The 13,687-nt window shown below is 41.8% G+C and overlaps 1 protein-coding gene across 21 annotated transcripts in view; it reads left to right on the top strand.

The window, feature by feature from the left end:
- Positions 1 to 13,687, top strand: part of BBS9 (Bardet-Biedl syndrome 9) — a 461,967-nt gene that overhangs the window by 138,041 nt on the left and 310,239 nt on the right. The gene's annotated exons all lie outside the window — the stretch shown is intronic.

Here is a 13,687-nt window from a genome sequence, read left to right as displayed (position 1 = left end):
ACTGTATTTGATCTCACATTCTGACTTTATACTTGTGTGGGCAATCAACTCAATATCACATTTCTGACTGATTTTTCTTTTAAATCTGCTGCTGTTGGAAATTATACGTAGAACTACTGTAACTGAAGGAGAGCAAAGGAATATCTCTCTCTTCAGTCTATTTACTTCATATATTTGACAGCATCTTCTGTATAACCAGTTTCACTGTTTCCTCTGTAGAGTCAGTCAGTTGTTTTCTTTTGTTTGTGTGACTCTCACACTGCCCAGAGGAGAGAGGCTTTTTTAAGTTAAGGAAAATATGGTACTAAAATCACAATAATTAGCATAGTGATTTGGGCTGGGTATGTTTATAAATTACTAGATTTATTTTGCAAAATATACTGACGTCTTGGACAGAAAAGGTTATAATGGCATTCTTATTAACAGAATTTGTCTTGAATTAAAGTTAGAACTAAACTTTGGTGAAAGTTTGGTTCTTGTTAGACATGGTGTAGTGAAAGGACTTTCCTTCATAGAATCATAGAAGATTAGAGTTGGAAGAGACTTCAGGAGGTCATCTAATCCAACCCCCTGCTCAAAGCAGGACCAACCCCAACTAAATCATCCCCGCTCGGGCTTTGTCAAGCCAGGCCTTAAAAATCTCTAGGGATGGAAATTCCACCATCTCCCTAGGTAATCCATTCCAGTGCTTCACCACCCTCCTAGTTTCAGAGTAGCAGCTGTGTTAGTCTGTATTCGCAAAAAGAAAAGGAGTACTTGTGGCACCTTAGAGACTAACAAATTTATTAGAGCATAAGCTTTCGTGAGCTACAGCTCACTTCATCGGATGCATTTTTCCACCAAATGCATCCGATGAAGTGAGCTGTAGCTCACGAAAGCTTATGCTCGAATAAATTTGTTAGGCTCTAAGGTGCTACAAGTACTCCTTTTCTTTCTGTTATGGCAGTTTTGTTGTAACTTGTTGTTCCCAGGATACTAGAGAGACAAGGTGGGTGAGGTAATATCTTTTATTGGATCAACTTCTGTTGATTTGAGAGACAAGCTGTCAGTCTGTTCTTCATTGGTGGTCAGTCACAAATGAAGAGTTTGTTTGCATTTTTTTTATTGCCCTGTCTAGTTGGCATGTAGAGATAGGAAGGCTGTTCAGTTGCAATGCTATTTTTTCACAACTATTTTATCATGCAAACCTTTAATTATAATAGGGGTAGAAAAATTGAAAAGAATGAGAGCATCATATCTACATGTTGACAGAGTTAATGAAATCCATAGGAAAAAATATAAGCATTTGGTCTACACTGCTTAGCCCTTCCGTAGAAGCATAACTTGGAGGTAGGAGTAAGGAGTTTCTCCTTTCTGCTTTAGGTGGTTTGGGTAAAAGCGGAACAAAATTTCAGTGCCTGCACTTCCCTCTTATTACTGCTCTAGGGTTCATGGTATCCCAAATGGAGCAAGCAGTGGTGCAAGTAGAAATCATTTCTTGCCAGTACTGCACCCATGGGAGGGACACAAGGGGGAGCATGTTACTCCACCCTGCCCCCAGCCCGGGGCCCTGTCTTCTGCCAAGTGAAGGGAAATATGTTTTTACTGTGAAAGATGGTGTTTGGAGTCACATGGGCAAGTTACATGTCCATCACCCCCACCCACATTCTAGTTAGAACGTTCACAGGAAAAGTTCCTTAAGTGTAGACAGTTGTTTTTCAAAGTCCTTTGTGAGCTAAGTGTTCTTTAATGGGCCATTCAACTTGACTTGTCCCTTCCTGTGCTGGCTAAACACCTTGTGGGCATTACCACAGGAGCAAACATACTAATTATCATAACTTCAGATACCAAGATGATACATGCATAGAAATAGTATAATCATAAGTACCAGCTATTTCACGTACATGACTATTCTCAAAGAGATTCTGAAAAATCACACCACGTACCTGAGACCCTATGTGCCAGCACCATGCCCCTTTGGAGTTTTGTTATCTGTTATGTAACAATAGAGATGAAGCCAATGACACAACTCTGATTAGCCTAAAAGGACAAGGTTAATTTTTAGCTGTTCAGGTGTGACTGAGCCTTTAGCTAGTGAGGGCACACTGGCTGGTGCACATTTGGGTTAATGGGCTTAAGTGTTCCTTTGCAGTTAACTTTTTCATGTTCATAAACCAGGTGCTGAGGTGGTTTAAAGCAGGGGTCCTCAAACTGGGGGTCGGGACCCCTCAAGCGGTCACAAGGTTATTACATGGGGGGGGGGTCGCGAGCTGTCAGCCTCCACCCCAAACCCCGCTTTGCCTCCAGCAATTATAATGGTGTTAAATATATAAAAAAGTGTTTTCAATCTATAAGGGGCAGGTCCGCACTCAGGTCCGCTTGCTATGCGAAAGGGGTCACCAGTACAAAAGTTTGAGAACCACTGGTTTAAAGCATAACACAGGTTTTTAGGTTTGCAAATTGGCAAACCTCTGCTTCCTAAAGATATTATTTATTTAATTTATTTATTTTATTTAATTTTTTTGCTGGTCATAATGTGGGAGGGTATCCTCTGTGCCCTCTGCTCATGAGGTTATGTATGTGTCTTGTAGCACTCTTCTGAGTACCAGTTTGAAGCATTTTTTTTCCCAGTAGGTGTGGACTGATTCTTTTCTCTTAGAAGGCATGTAATATTTTCAGGTATGCACTGATTAACACAGAAAACAATTCGTGCTGTTAAACTTTCTTCAAATTCCATATAAAATTAAGTTCAACTATATTTTCCAGTACAGTGATGAAATGGGTGTTTGTATATACAAACCCCAACTTGCTTAACTACTTACTTTCTCCCCAAATATGTAGTATTTCTGTCTGTTCATATGGAATATGGGAGTTGGGTGAGGAGCCATTTCAGCATATGTATGACTTATTAAAAGACAAATTTTAAATAGAACTGTATCCTAAATTGCATTCTGGTATTGTACACACACATTGCATTTCAATGGGAGATTCAAGTTCCTTTATAGGAACAGAACAGATTCCTGAAACTCCTACCACAAAAGTGGTCCATAGTCATGCAAATAATCCCATTGTCTTCAGTGGGGTTGATCAAATGATTAAGGGTTTACAGGATTAGATTCCAAGTTTGTAAATTGTTCTGGATGAAACGGACAAAGCCTGAGCTGTCAGATCAGAAGGAGCTTCATTCGAATAAAGGTGGGCAGATGTGTGATAAGTCTTAGCTCTGTTGCTAAGATGAGGAACATATTTTCAGCAAAGTTCTTAGAAGATTCCTGAGGCAGCTGGTTTAAGGCCATCTGTGTCTGGCATTAGTCTTCACTTATAATTCTCTCACCCACAAAGCTGGAGAATGAGGCATTTGTTTTCTTTGTTTTGCTGCTCCTGTTAACAAAATGTATGTTAGCCCAAGTCTACATTGAGGGAGGTGGGATCGACCTAAGATACTCAACTTCAGCTACATGAATAGCGTAGCTGAAGTAGCCGTATCTTAAGTTGACTTACCTGGCCGTGAGGACAGCGGCGAGTCGACCACTGCTGCTCCCCTGTATACTCCGCTTCCGCCTTTTGCGAACTGGAGTTCTGGAGTCGACGGGGATTGCATTTGGGGATTGATTTATCATGTCTAGCTGAGATGCGATAAATCAATCACTGATAGATCGATCACTACCCACCGATCTGGCGGGTAGTGAAGACCTGCCCTTAGACTACTTTGGATGCAAAGAAGAATTCTATGTACACCTGGGACAACATAGGTGATTCCTGTCAGGCTGCATAACTGGGCTGACATCAGAATCTAATCATCCTCTGGTCAGTGCAAGCAGAGGCATTCCTCTTAATGATGTGGACTTGATGTGATGCAGTATGAATGTCATGGATAATTCAGACCAATGGGGAGAAATAGAATCAAAAACACTGTTTAAACACCTTCTGTCCCCACTCCCCTCTCCTCCCGTCTTGAGGTCTCCTGACCATCATAACAGCACAATACATATGCTAACAAACTTAAACAAAGCCTTTGTTTAAGTCTGTTAGCATATATATTGTGCTGTTAAAGCCATATAAAGAATGAATGTCCTTGCAAGCAGCGTTCTGCTCCTTTAGTCTTTCCGGTACCCCGTACACACTAAAAATCTCTTGCCCGTACTGCGTACTAGAGGGTACAGCTCTACTTGAACTACTGGGGGCAAAAGAAAATGAGAAAAACTCCATGTCACCTGCACAGCTTCCAGGAGTATGCTGCATGCTTGTGAAGGTGCAGCAGTGCACATGTTGCCCCTCTGCCCCAGGAACGCTCCAGTAACTCTGTACTGCCTCTAACTCAAAACTGTCTCCAAGTGCTACGCTCTGGCCTTTGACTTTTCCCATTATCCTTTTAAAATAAAGATTTGGGGGGAACAGGGAGAGGATGATTGTAAAACAACAGCTTCACAAGTATTCCAAACTTTTTCCTCTAGAACTTGGCAATTTAAAGTTTGTGAGAATAGCTTATTTGGTATTACTCATTATACACTTTTTCATTCACTCTGAGACGGAGACTGTGTGAACTGGGACGTAGACCTGGTCTGCTTAAAGTTTTTGTACTGTGGTATAATTATTTTGATTATGGATTGGACTTTTTACTGAAATAGTTATACTGGTACAACACCTAGTGTAGATACAGTTATAAAGGTGCCTTATAGTAGTGTAGCTTATTCCCTCTCCTGGTACGAGAATTGCTATACTGACATACATATAAAATATATTAACACTGTGGGGAGTGTGTGTGTGTGTGTGTGTGAGAGAGAGAGAGAGAGAGAGAGAGAGAGAGAGAGAAATAGGCCTAATGATGATTAGTACAGTTTACTTCCCAAATATGTTGGTATCTGTTTTAAATGAATTGTGTGTAATCTTTTATCTTTAGATTCCTTTTATGTCATGACTTATATATTCAGAATGAACTTCTAAATCATGATTTCCATAATGCATGTGGAATTTAAATGCTAATTTTCATCTTTACAAATTAATTAGATAAGTTACTTATTTGAGTGAAAATACAATCTGCTGAACCAGAGAAAATTAATCAAACCACACTTGTTTCCTTTGTAAAAATACATTTTTGTGATCTGATCTTTTTTTTATTAGTCCTTGGAGATGTAGAACTTGATGCTTCCTGCCTCAGTGTATAATAAAACTATTAATGGGTCCATTATAAGGAAATGGCAATCTTACCTCTACATGATGGGAGAAAAACATATAAATAGCCTTCAACTGTCTATAATTGTGAGAGGTTTTCTTTTGATTGTGTTTTCTGTCTTCCTGTTTAATCTTGTCTAGTGTAATGATTCTTTTTGTATTAGTGTCCTATAAATATAGTTCTAATAGATTTGATTCAATACTGGCAATTGTAGCAGCTACATATCTCTCTGACAGGAAAAAGAGCTATTACACTGGAAAGTATAAAATCATTATGAACAACAGAAGAAAAAAATGTCATTCTCTCATGAGGTTACCATGAAAATAGTGGGTCACAACTGATGGATTTGTGTGTCTGTGATTTATAGTGCCCTGAGCGGTGGTTGAAAGGACCAAACACAGCAGGATACGATATTAGCTCTCATTTTAAGAAGGGATTTTGTCTGACACATGTATGGAAAACTGAGCAGCACATGAAATTGTATAAAAGGTTTGTCCGCTTAAAAAAGGCTATGATATGGAACAAGACTGAAGCATTCTGTGTGTATTTTTGTAAATTGTGTGTGTTGTGTGTAATACTCACTTGTGTTGTGTGTTTGCTTGAAAGGGTAATGTGGTCTTTATAATATGTTTTCTGCCATCCAAACTAAAAGCTTTTTTTGTAGCTTGATAATAGCTGAAGTCTTAATTCCCAGACAAGGAACCAGATCTTGGCATCTTGACATGCATTGTTAGGATTTTCATGTGTTAGCTGGAGTTACTAATAGATGACATGGGGTAAGAAATGGATATGCCATCTGGTCTTTTAGTCCACATGGATTTTAGCCCAGTAGATCTAAATGGTGCAAAGGCCCATCAGCCATGTCTAGAATGCCCATACAATGGCAATTTTGGGGGAAGGGGTAGGGAGGATTATGGATGCTTTACTGCAGAGATCTTTTGTGAGGAGTGGGATAGAGTCCCTCTCAGTGATAACTCTGCTATAGTTGATCCTGTACAACCAAGCTGAAATATTTGAGTCTTTGGGCCTTCTGTATTTGAGTAGTGTGTCACAGGAATTTGTCTCAGAATTCATAACTTCATTGTAAAGATTTTAATCATACAGAATGTAGGGATTTCATGGCAACTTAACTCTCCTTTGCACATCTTTCCTCCCATAACCATAAAACATAGACTAAAACTTAGAAAAACTGGCTATTAAACTGTAAGCTTGCCTCAGTCTTAACTATAGTGGTGCTCCTGGCCCACTATAAAAAATGAAATACTACCTAATGTAATGGTTCTCTACATTGTTTGACTGGTAGCACACTTTAATTCACACATTTTAAGCTGTTCCTTTCTAAATTTAAAAGTCCATGCTTGCCATTAGTGGGGAAACCTAACTTGCTTTTTTGTTTAGAGCTGCTAGAACTGGAGTTCAGTGGCTGTTGCTTTTTTCCAGACTTCAGTTGTTCTCTTATGTTCTTTATTTCCATCCTTGTTGAAAAGCTAATCTCTCAGGAATACATAGCTGCAAACAGTAACACAGCTTGAGTAATACAATTGCACTGTGTTTTCTCTATAAGCACCTAGAATTTGTCCAATGCCATTCACTCTACTTTATCTTTAGCATATGCTCTGTTTATCTTGGCTAGTTGTTTTTGCTCCTTGAGGGAGTCTGCACATGCATCACAGCTTGAACAGATTCACGTGTACATGAGTTACTCACCTAATATAACTGTTACTTGCAGTGATGGAGAGTTGGTCATAGATTACTGTTTCCAATGTATCTCCAGTTAAGTCTGCATCAGTAGCAAATGGGAATACATCTGATTCCAGACTTCCTGCATCTAAATGTCATCTTCAAAAAGTTAATTTCATATGAAATCTACCAGTATTTCCAAACTTGCATTGAGTTGGTTCACATAACTAGGAGTATTGGCACCAAAAAATCATCTATTAGAAGATCAACAAACATTGGTTCTTCCTGAAATACCATGAGTTCTCTCTTACTTTGAACAAAGAACATTCCCTGAGAGAGCCATCTTACTTCCGTATGTAGTAATTTGCTCTGATGGCCTGTTTCTTTATGCAACAAACCAAAAATGGTGAGACTTCTGGTTGTTTACTTTTTGAGGCTGTCATTTTCACAACTGCCCAAACACTTACCTAAGTTCAGTGGGCTCTGTTGTGGTAATATGGCATTTAATATGAAGAATGCAGCGCGTCACCAATATCAGTGGATTTCTTTTTTTTCCTTCACCATTGATCCCAGTCACTTCATGTTCCTGTCGTCATAGCCATTCCATCTGTCCTGACAGCAACATAATTGGCTCAAAGAAGTCCTCCTTCTTTCAGGTTGTGACAATTCTTGGGGCACCAAGGGCTGAGTCATCTTGTTGCCATCTGTCTCCAATGCCAACTGACTGTTAGCTTTCAGCCACTCAAGTACTCTTTCCTATCTAGGGAAATAGATTTTCACCCCAAAGTTCAGTCTCTTGAAGCATTTGCTGTCCCCAAGGAGCCATGACCCAATTATTTGTGAAGCACCCCCACTCATTCAAGGTACCTCATCAATTAATGGATCTTTTTCTCCACCTTGTGCTATATTGAATCAGCCTTTTAACTTTAATCACAGACAGGGCTATTCCTTCACAGCCTTATAGTTCCTTTTCACTTCCAAGCAGTTTCAATGTTTATAGTTTCTTTGATGGTTTTCCATTGACTTTGCTGGGTTGGTGCAATGATTGACAATCGAGCAAAACATTATGTAATTCACTGACTAGGAAGAGGTGATAACTCCCTCCCAATTGAATGTCATCACTGAGACATACTGTTCCCTAGCGACTCATACCAAGACAATATTGGCATAATTTTTAGTATAGTTACATTATTCCTTAAATATTCCCTGTATATGTGTGTTGCAATGATTATGAGTATTGGTAAGTGTCAAGCTTTGAGATCTCAGATACTGCTCTTGATAGATAAATACCATGAAAGTGACATATTAGGTGTAGTGAGTGTGTCCAGTCTGAGACATAAGTTGCTTGTAAAGAACAGTGAATCCTTTGCCAGTTGGCACCAATGGGCCTCTGTAACACAGGTAGACATTTGTTAAGCTTTTGAAAATATTTGCAAGTTGCCCACTTCTGATAATTCCTTGCAAAAGAGTTTAGCTTTTTGATGCTGTCCTCATTCATGTCCTCACTATTTGAGGCCTACCTACTTTTATCCACAGATTGGTCCAATAGAAGATCTTCTGCAGATCTTCTGGCAGTGCTTCTGTATTGGGGCCTGATGGTGAACTCTGCACATGTCTTCAGAGCACTGACTGATTGTATCATTAAACAATGGAACTTTAGAGCAGGCATTTATTTAGATTTACATTTCAGTGAATTTAACTTTACACTTGAATACTTTTTTGCACAAATAGATTGTTAATTAAAACTTCTGTTCTTTTAATTGTTCACAACTAAAGCCTTAAATCTCCAATCCCACCAAACGTCCATGTTCAAAATAGAACATCATGTGGTCTGCTGTCAAAATCAGCCAGTGATGGAAAGAGCATCCAAGTCCACAGATATTCTGAAACCAAGATGGCTGTTTAAAAAAAAAAAGTCTTTATATGTTGTTGCAACCCTATATTCCTCACTACTGTATCAGTATGTGAAAGAAGAGGAGTGAATGAGGGTTATTTCAGAGCTCAAATATCTCTCCATTCCTATTAGATATACCTGACCATTTCCCATCTTCACTGAGAATTTCATGTGATGGAATTGTTGCGAATTATACCTGCTTGGTCACGCACGGTTCAAGTTTTTAGGCTGAGGCACCAAAAACCAGGTCCAGATCTGCAGAGTTTCCAGCCTGTGTTTAATGTATTACGCTCGAGCGTGATGCCCCCCCGCTAGTCAGGAGGGGACACCATATACAGTTTATGCAAAGCTTATATACCATCTGACATCGCGTGCTGCCCTCGTGCATCGGCACCCTTAACCAATGAATTCCATCCTCACCCCATTCTCAGCCACTCTCTGGTGAGTGCTTTCTCGTGTTCTGAGAATGTCAACAACTTTATGATTAAAACGGAACATGCAGTTACACAACGTGCCTCGCATACCACAAAGACAGGAAGGACAACAGTTTCAAGGCCCGAAACGATTCCCCAAATGTGCTGCGGTCTGTGCTGCACAGAGAGTGGCTGGCGCCAAAAGGTGCCAGCTCTGCACATATTAGTTTTTCCCTCAACAGTCCTCCCTTTTTTTTTTTGTACGTCAGTTAACACTATATAGGAGCTGAGTAACCACGATGAAGGACTAATAACTGCGAATAACACATTTTACAACATTGAAGGCATACAAATAACACGGCAAAGAAAACAGCAATCAATATGAACATGTACAGAGCACGTCTTCCCCAGACCCCGAGATCCGGCATCCATGATGTGAGCCAATTCCATGCTTCCTGCAATCCAGTACTGGTATTATCAAGACTGATATGATGAAATAAAGTCGCCTGTTGCTTGAGGATATGGATATCAGTCTCTACCCTATGGTGTTGATTTATAAAAACACAACAGCTGGAGTTAACTAAAGGGCATACACCACCCTGATTAGCGAGGAGGTAATCTAATGCTAAGCGATTTTGCAGGATTGTTTGAGATAATTGTGTGACTTCAGTTTGGAGGGCAGATAAAGCATCTGCAGTGGCATTGGCCATCTGCTCTAAGGCAGCAGAAATATTAACTGTAGCTTTTTCTAGCTCACTTACTCCTAACCATGGCAGAAACCAGCGCGCAAAGGAATGAAAACCCGTGGGCCGCTCGATAAGGGAATTAAAAGGGATACTTCGCCGATCCCTCCATACTATATTGCGAATTTCTTTTCGTGTTAGACTCTGATAAACTGTTACAGCAGGGATTATTGCTCCTAGGGTGCAGATACCATACCATCCTACTGGAAGAACTTTATAGACTGTGTGGTTACACAACCAATACCATCCTGATCCTTCAGGGATGGGCCAAGGGGCCCTTGAATAATTTGAAACGGTTGCCATCCCCGAACTAATTTTGATAGTACGATTGCACCCCATAAAAGTTCCTACAAAATTCCCATTTTCAGGATTCCAATTTCTTCTAACACAGATTGCATAATTGCCCTGGACCACCATGTCGATAGACCATGTTTGAATAGTGATATTCCAATTAAAGGTAGTATTAGCCCATAATGTAGACAACCATGTTTCATTAGTAGGGATAGGGACCCCCACCAATGGAATTCCCTGACTAATATATGTGGGGGTATGGATACATATCCAACATTGTGTTTGATTTATATTGTGCGTAATAGCCCGAGTCAAATATTACCTGCCCACCCTTGTACTGGACTTGGGAGTAGGGGGAAAAGCCCCCGGGCCAACCATACCAATAATAACATCCGCCCCGGTACCATACAAAAACCCCTATTCCCAATATACAAGTCCAAAAGAGAAATACAAGAAGTCCTGGTGGGCTGTGAAGATTCCAGTAATTGGAGGGTTCGGTCCACAGGTTGGTTGTAATATTCATCCGTGGAATGGCTCGTACGCTGGATCACTCGGGTCCTGGGGAGGCGCTGTCGCTGCTTTAACGTAGTTGTGGTGGATCCACGAGCTCTTTCCTGCAACCTTTAAAGCAGAATAAGTACATAACAGAACTTGATACGGCCCCTCCCACCTAGGTTCCAAGGGGTCTGTGCGGGGAATCCTTTTTACCATAACCCAATCCCCTGGCTTAAATGAGTGAATTTGCAATCCCAACGGTGCAGTTTGACACAATTGAGCTTTAAATTGATTATCAATCAGCTCCTTTTGTAACCTAGCAACATATTTGGCCAGAGTTTCGTCACCATCCAAGAGACTAGCATGTGCTGGAACGTAGGTTCCTGGAATTAAAGCGGGTCTACCAAATAACACCTCAAATGGGGACGGGCCCAGGGGCATGCGCGGTGTCCGCCTTATATGCCATAAGATGATTGGCAGGATTTCCGGCCATTTAAGTCCAGTTTCCTTACAGAACTTTGCTATCATTGTCTTTACTGTTCGGTTCATGCGTTCCACCTGACCAGCAGACTGAGGGTGATACGGAGTCTGTAATTGTCGAGTGATTCCCAAACATTTATACAGTTCCTCCAAAATTTTCGCAGTAAAGTGCGAGCCTCGATCTGTATCTATAACTTCAGGAACACCAAACCTAGGTACAATATCCTTCATTAGAAACTTAACTACAGACCTCGCATCTGCTTTCCTCGTCAGTACCGCTTCAGGCCACCCAGATAGCTGGTCCACTATAACGAGAAGGTGGTGGAATCCTGAACACTTGGGCATGTCTGCATAATCCATTTGCAGACGCTGAAACGGAAAATTCGCCCAAGGTCTCCCCCCCGCGAACTGGCATCAGACCGAGTCATAGCAGAGAATGCCAAACAAGTTGAACAGGATCCAAGAATACGCTTCACCGCAGGATAAATGTGTGGTGCCGCCCAGGATTGGAGTATGGCAGCCACTGTGCCTTGAATACCAGCATGGCCCAGGGAATGAAAATAATGAGCAGCTGCCAGTAAATAACGACGGGGAAGAATAGGTTTGCCCCCGATTCGCCAAATTTTGTCCGCGCCCTCCACACCCTCCCAACATTTCCACTCGCCCAATTCTTCCAAGGATACATCAGTGTACGTTAATGTCCAATCCGCAGGTGGGAAAGACCCATCCAAGGGGAGGGTAACCGACACAGAAAGAGGTTGTAGAGCTGCCACTTTTGTGGCTGAATCAGCTAACGCGTTACCTTGAGAAACAGCATTATCAGAGTGCTTGTGTGCATAGCAATGTACCACTGCCACCTGGCGTGGAACTAAAATGGCTTCTAGCAACGCGGCAATCAAGGGACCATTAGCTATTTTTGCACCTGATGAAGTTAGAAATCCACGCTGTTTCCAAAGCTGGCCTGTAGCATGACAAACTCCGAAAGCATATCTCGAGTCTGTGTAAATGGTAGCAGTTTTTCCCGCGGACAATAAGCAAGCTCTCGTGAGCGCATACAACTCTGCACCCTGGGCACTAAATGATGGTGGTAAAGGAGCGGCTTCTATAACATCGGTCTGGGAAGTCACTGAATACCCCGAAACCCGATAGCCATCTAAATAATATGAGGACCCATCTGTGAAGAGAAGCAGATCGGACTCCATTAAAGGAGAATCTGTTAGATCCGGGCGGGGCTTACCATTCTGGGTGACGACGTCCATACACACATGATGAGGGGTGCCATCCTCTGGGAGGGGTAACAAAGTCGCTGGATTAAGAGTGTTGCAGCGGCGTAGAGTGATGTTATCAGCGGCCAACAAAATTAGTTCATATTTATGAGCTCGTTGTGGAGACAACGCCTGGGTAGAATGCTGTTTTAAAAGAATTTCAACCTCGTGGGGGACCCAAACAGTCAGGGGATGCCCCAGAACTATGGGTCGCGAATGCTCAACCATGATTGCCGCTGCGGCAATCGACCGCACACAGGAAACAGAGCCCCAGACAACAGGATCCAGCTGTAATGAATAATAAGCTATGGGGCGTGGGTGGTCTCCAAGATATTGTAGGAGGACTCCACTAGCCACTCCCTGTTGTTCATGACTAAAAAGAAAAAATGGTTTACCGTAGTCCGGGAATCCCAAGGCGGGCGCCGTAACCAAAGCCTTTTTAACCGCTGTAAAGGCAGTCTCCCTCTCCGTAGTCCAGGAAATCAGGTCGAGGGTTGATGACGGGGTAGCTTGGACCAGGGGTTTTACCAGTTCTCCAAACCCCACGATCCAAGGTCGACAAAAGCCGGCAGCCCCTAAGAAAGCCTGTAACTGTCTTTTTGTTGTCGGGCGCGGGTAATCCTGGATTGCCCGCACTCTATCGGGAGATGATAAACGCTCCCCAGGCCGAATTACAAAACCCAGATAAATTACCTGATTTAGGCACAGCTGTAACTTGGATGGGGACGCACGATGACCTTTATTCGCTAATGCAGTAAGTAAAACGACAGAATCAGTTAAACATGTGCTATAGTCCAAAGAGGCAATCAACAAATCATCTACATAATGAACCAAAACCGAAGAACCGGGCAAAACAATGTCCTTCAAATCTGCTGTGAGAATGCGAGAAAAGATAGTAGGGGATCCAGAGAATCCCTGGGGGAGCCGCGTCCATGTTAATTGCTGACCTTTCCAGGTAAAGGCAAATAGATATTGGGAATCCGGGTGCAAAGGGATACTAAAAAACGCAGCACACAAATCGACTACAGTAAAACAAGTGGCCAAGTGAGGAATTAATGTCAAAATAGTACTCGGGTCAGGAACAACTGGATGCGGGGCTATAACATAGTCATTAATAGCGCGTAAATCCTGAACAAACTGATAAACCGGGTGCCCGTCAGTTCCTGGTTTAGGTTTTCTTACCGGAAGGATGGGCGTATTACAGGGTGAACTACAAGGAACCAGAATTCCTTGTGCCAAGTAGCTGTCAATAACACGTGAGATACTCTCCTCCG

The sequence above is a fragment of the Dermochelys coriacea genome, chromosome 2, assembly GCF_009764565.3.
Source record: "Dermochelys coriacea isolate rDerCor1 chromosome 2, rDerCor1.pri.v4, whole genome shotgun sequence".
Lineage (NCBI taxonomy): Eukaryota > Metazoa > Chordata > Testudines > Dermochelyidae > Dermochelys > Dermochelys coriacea.
This window is presented reverse-complemented; position numbering and strand designations above follow the sequence as displayed.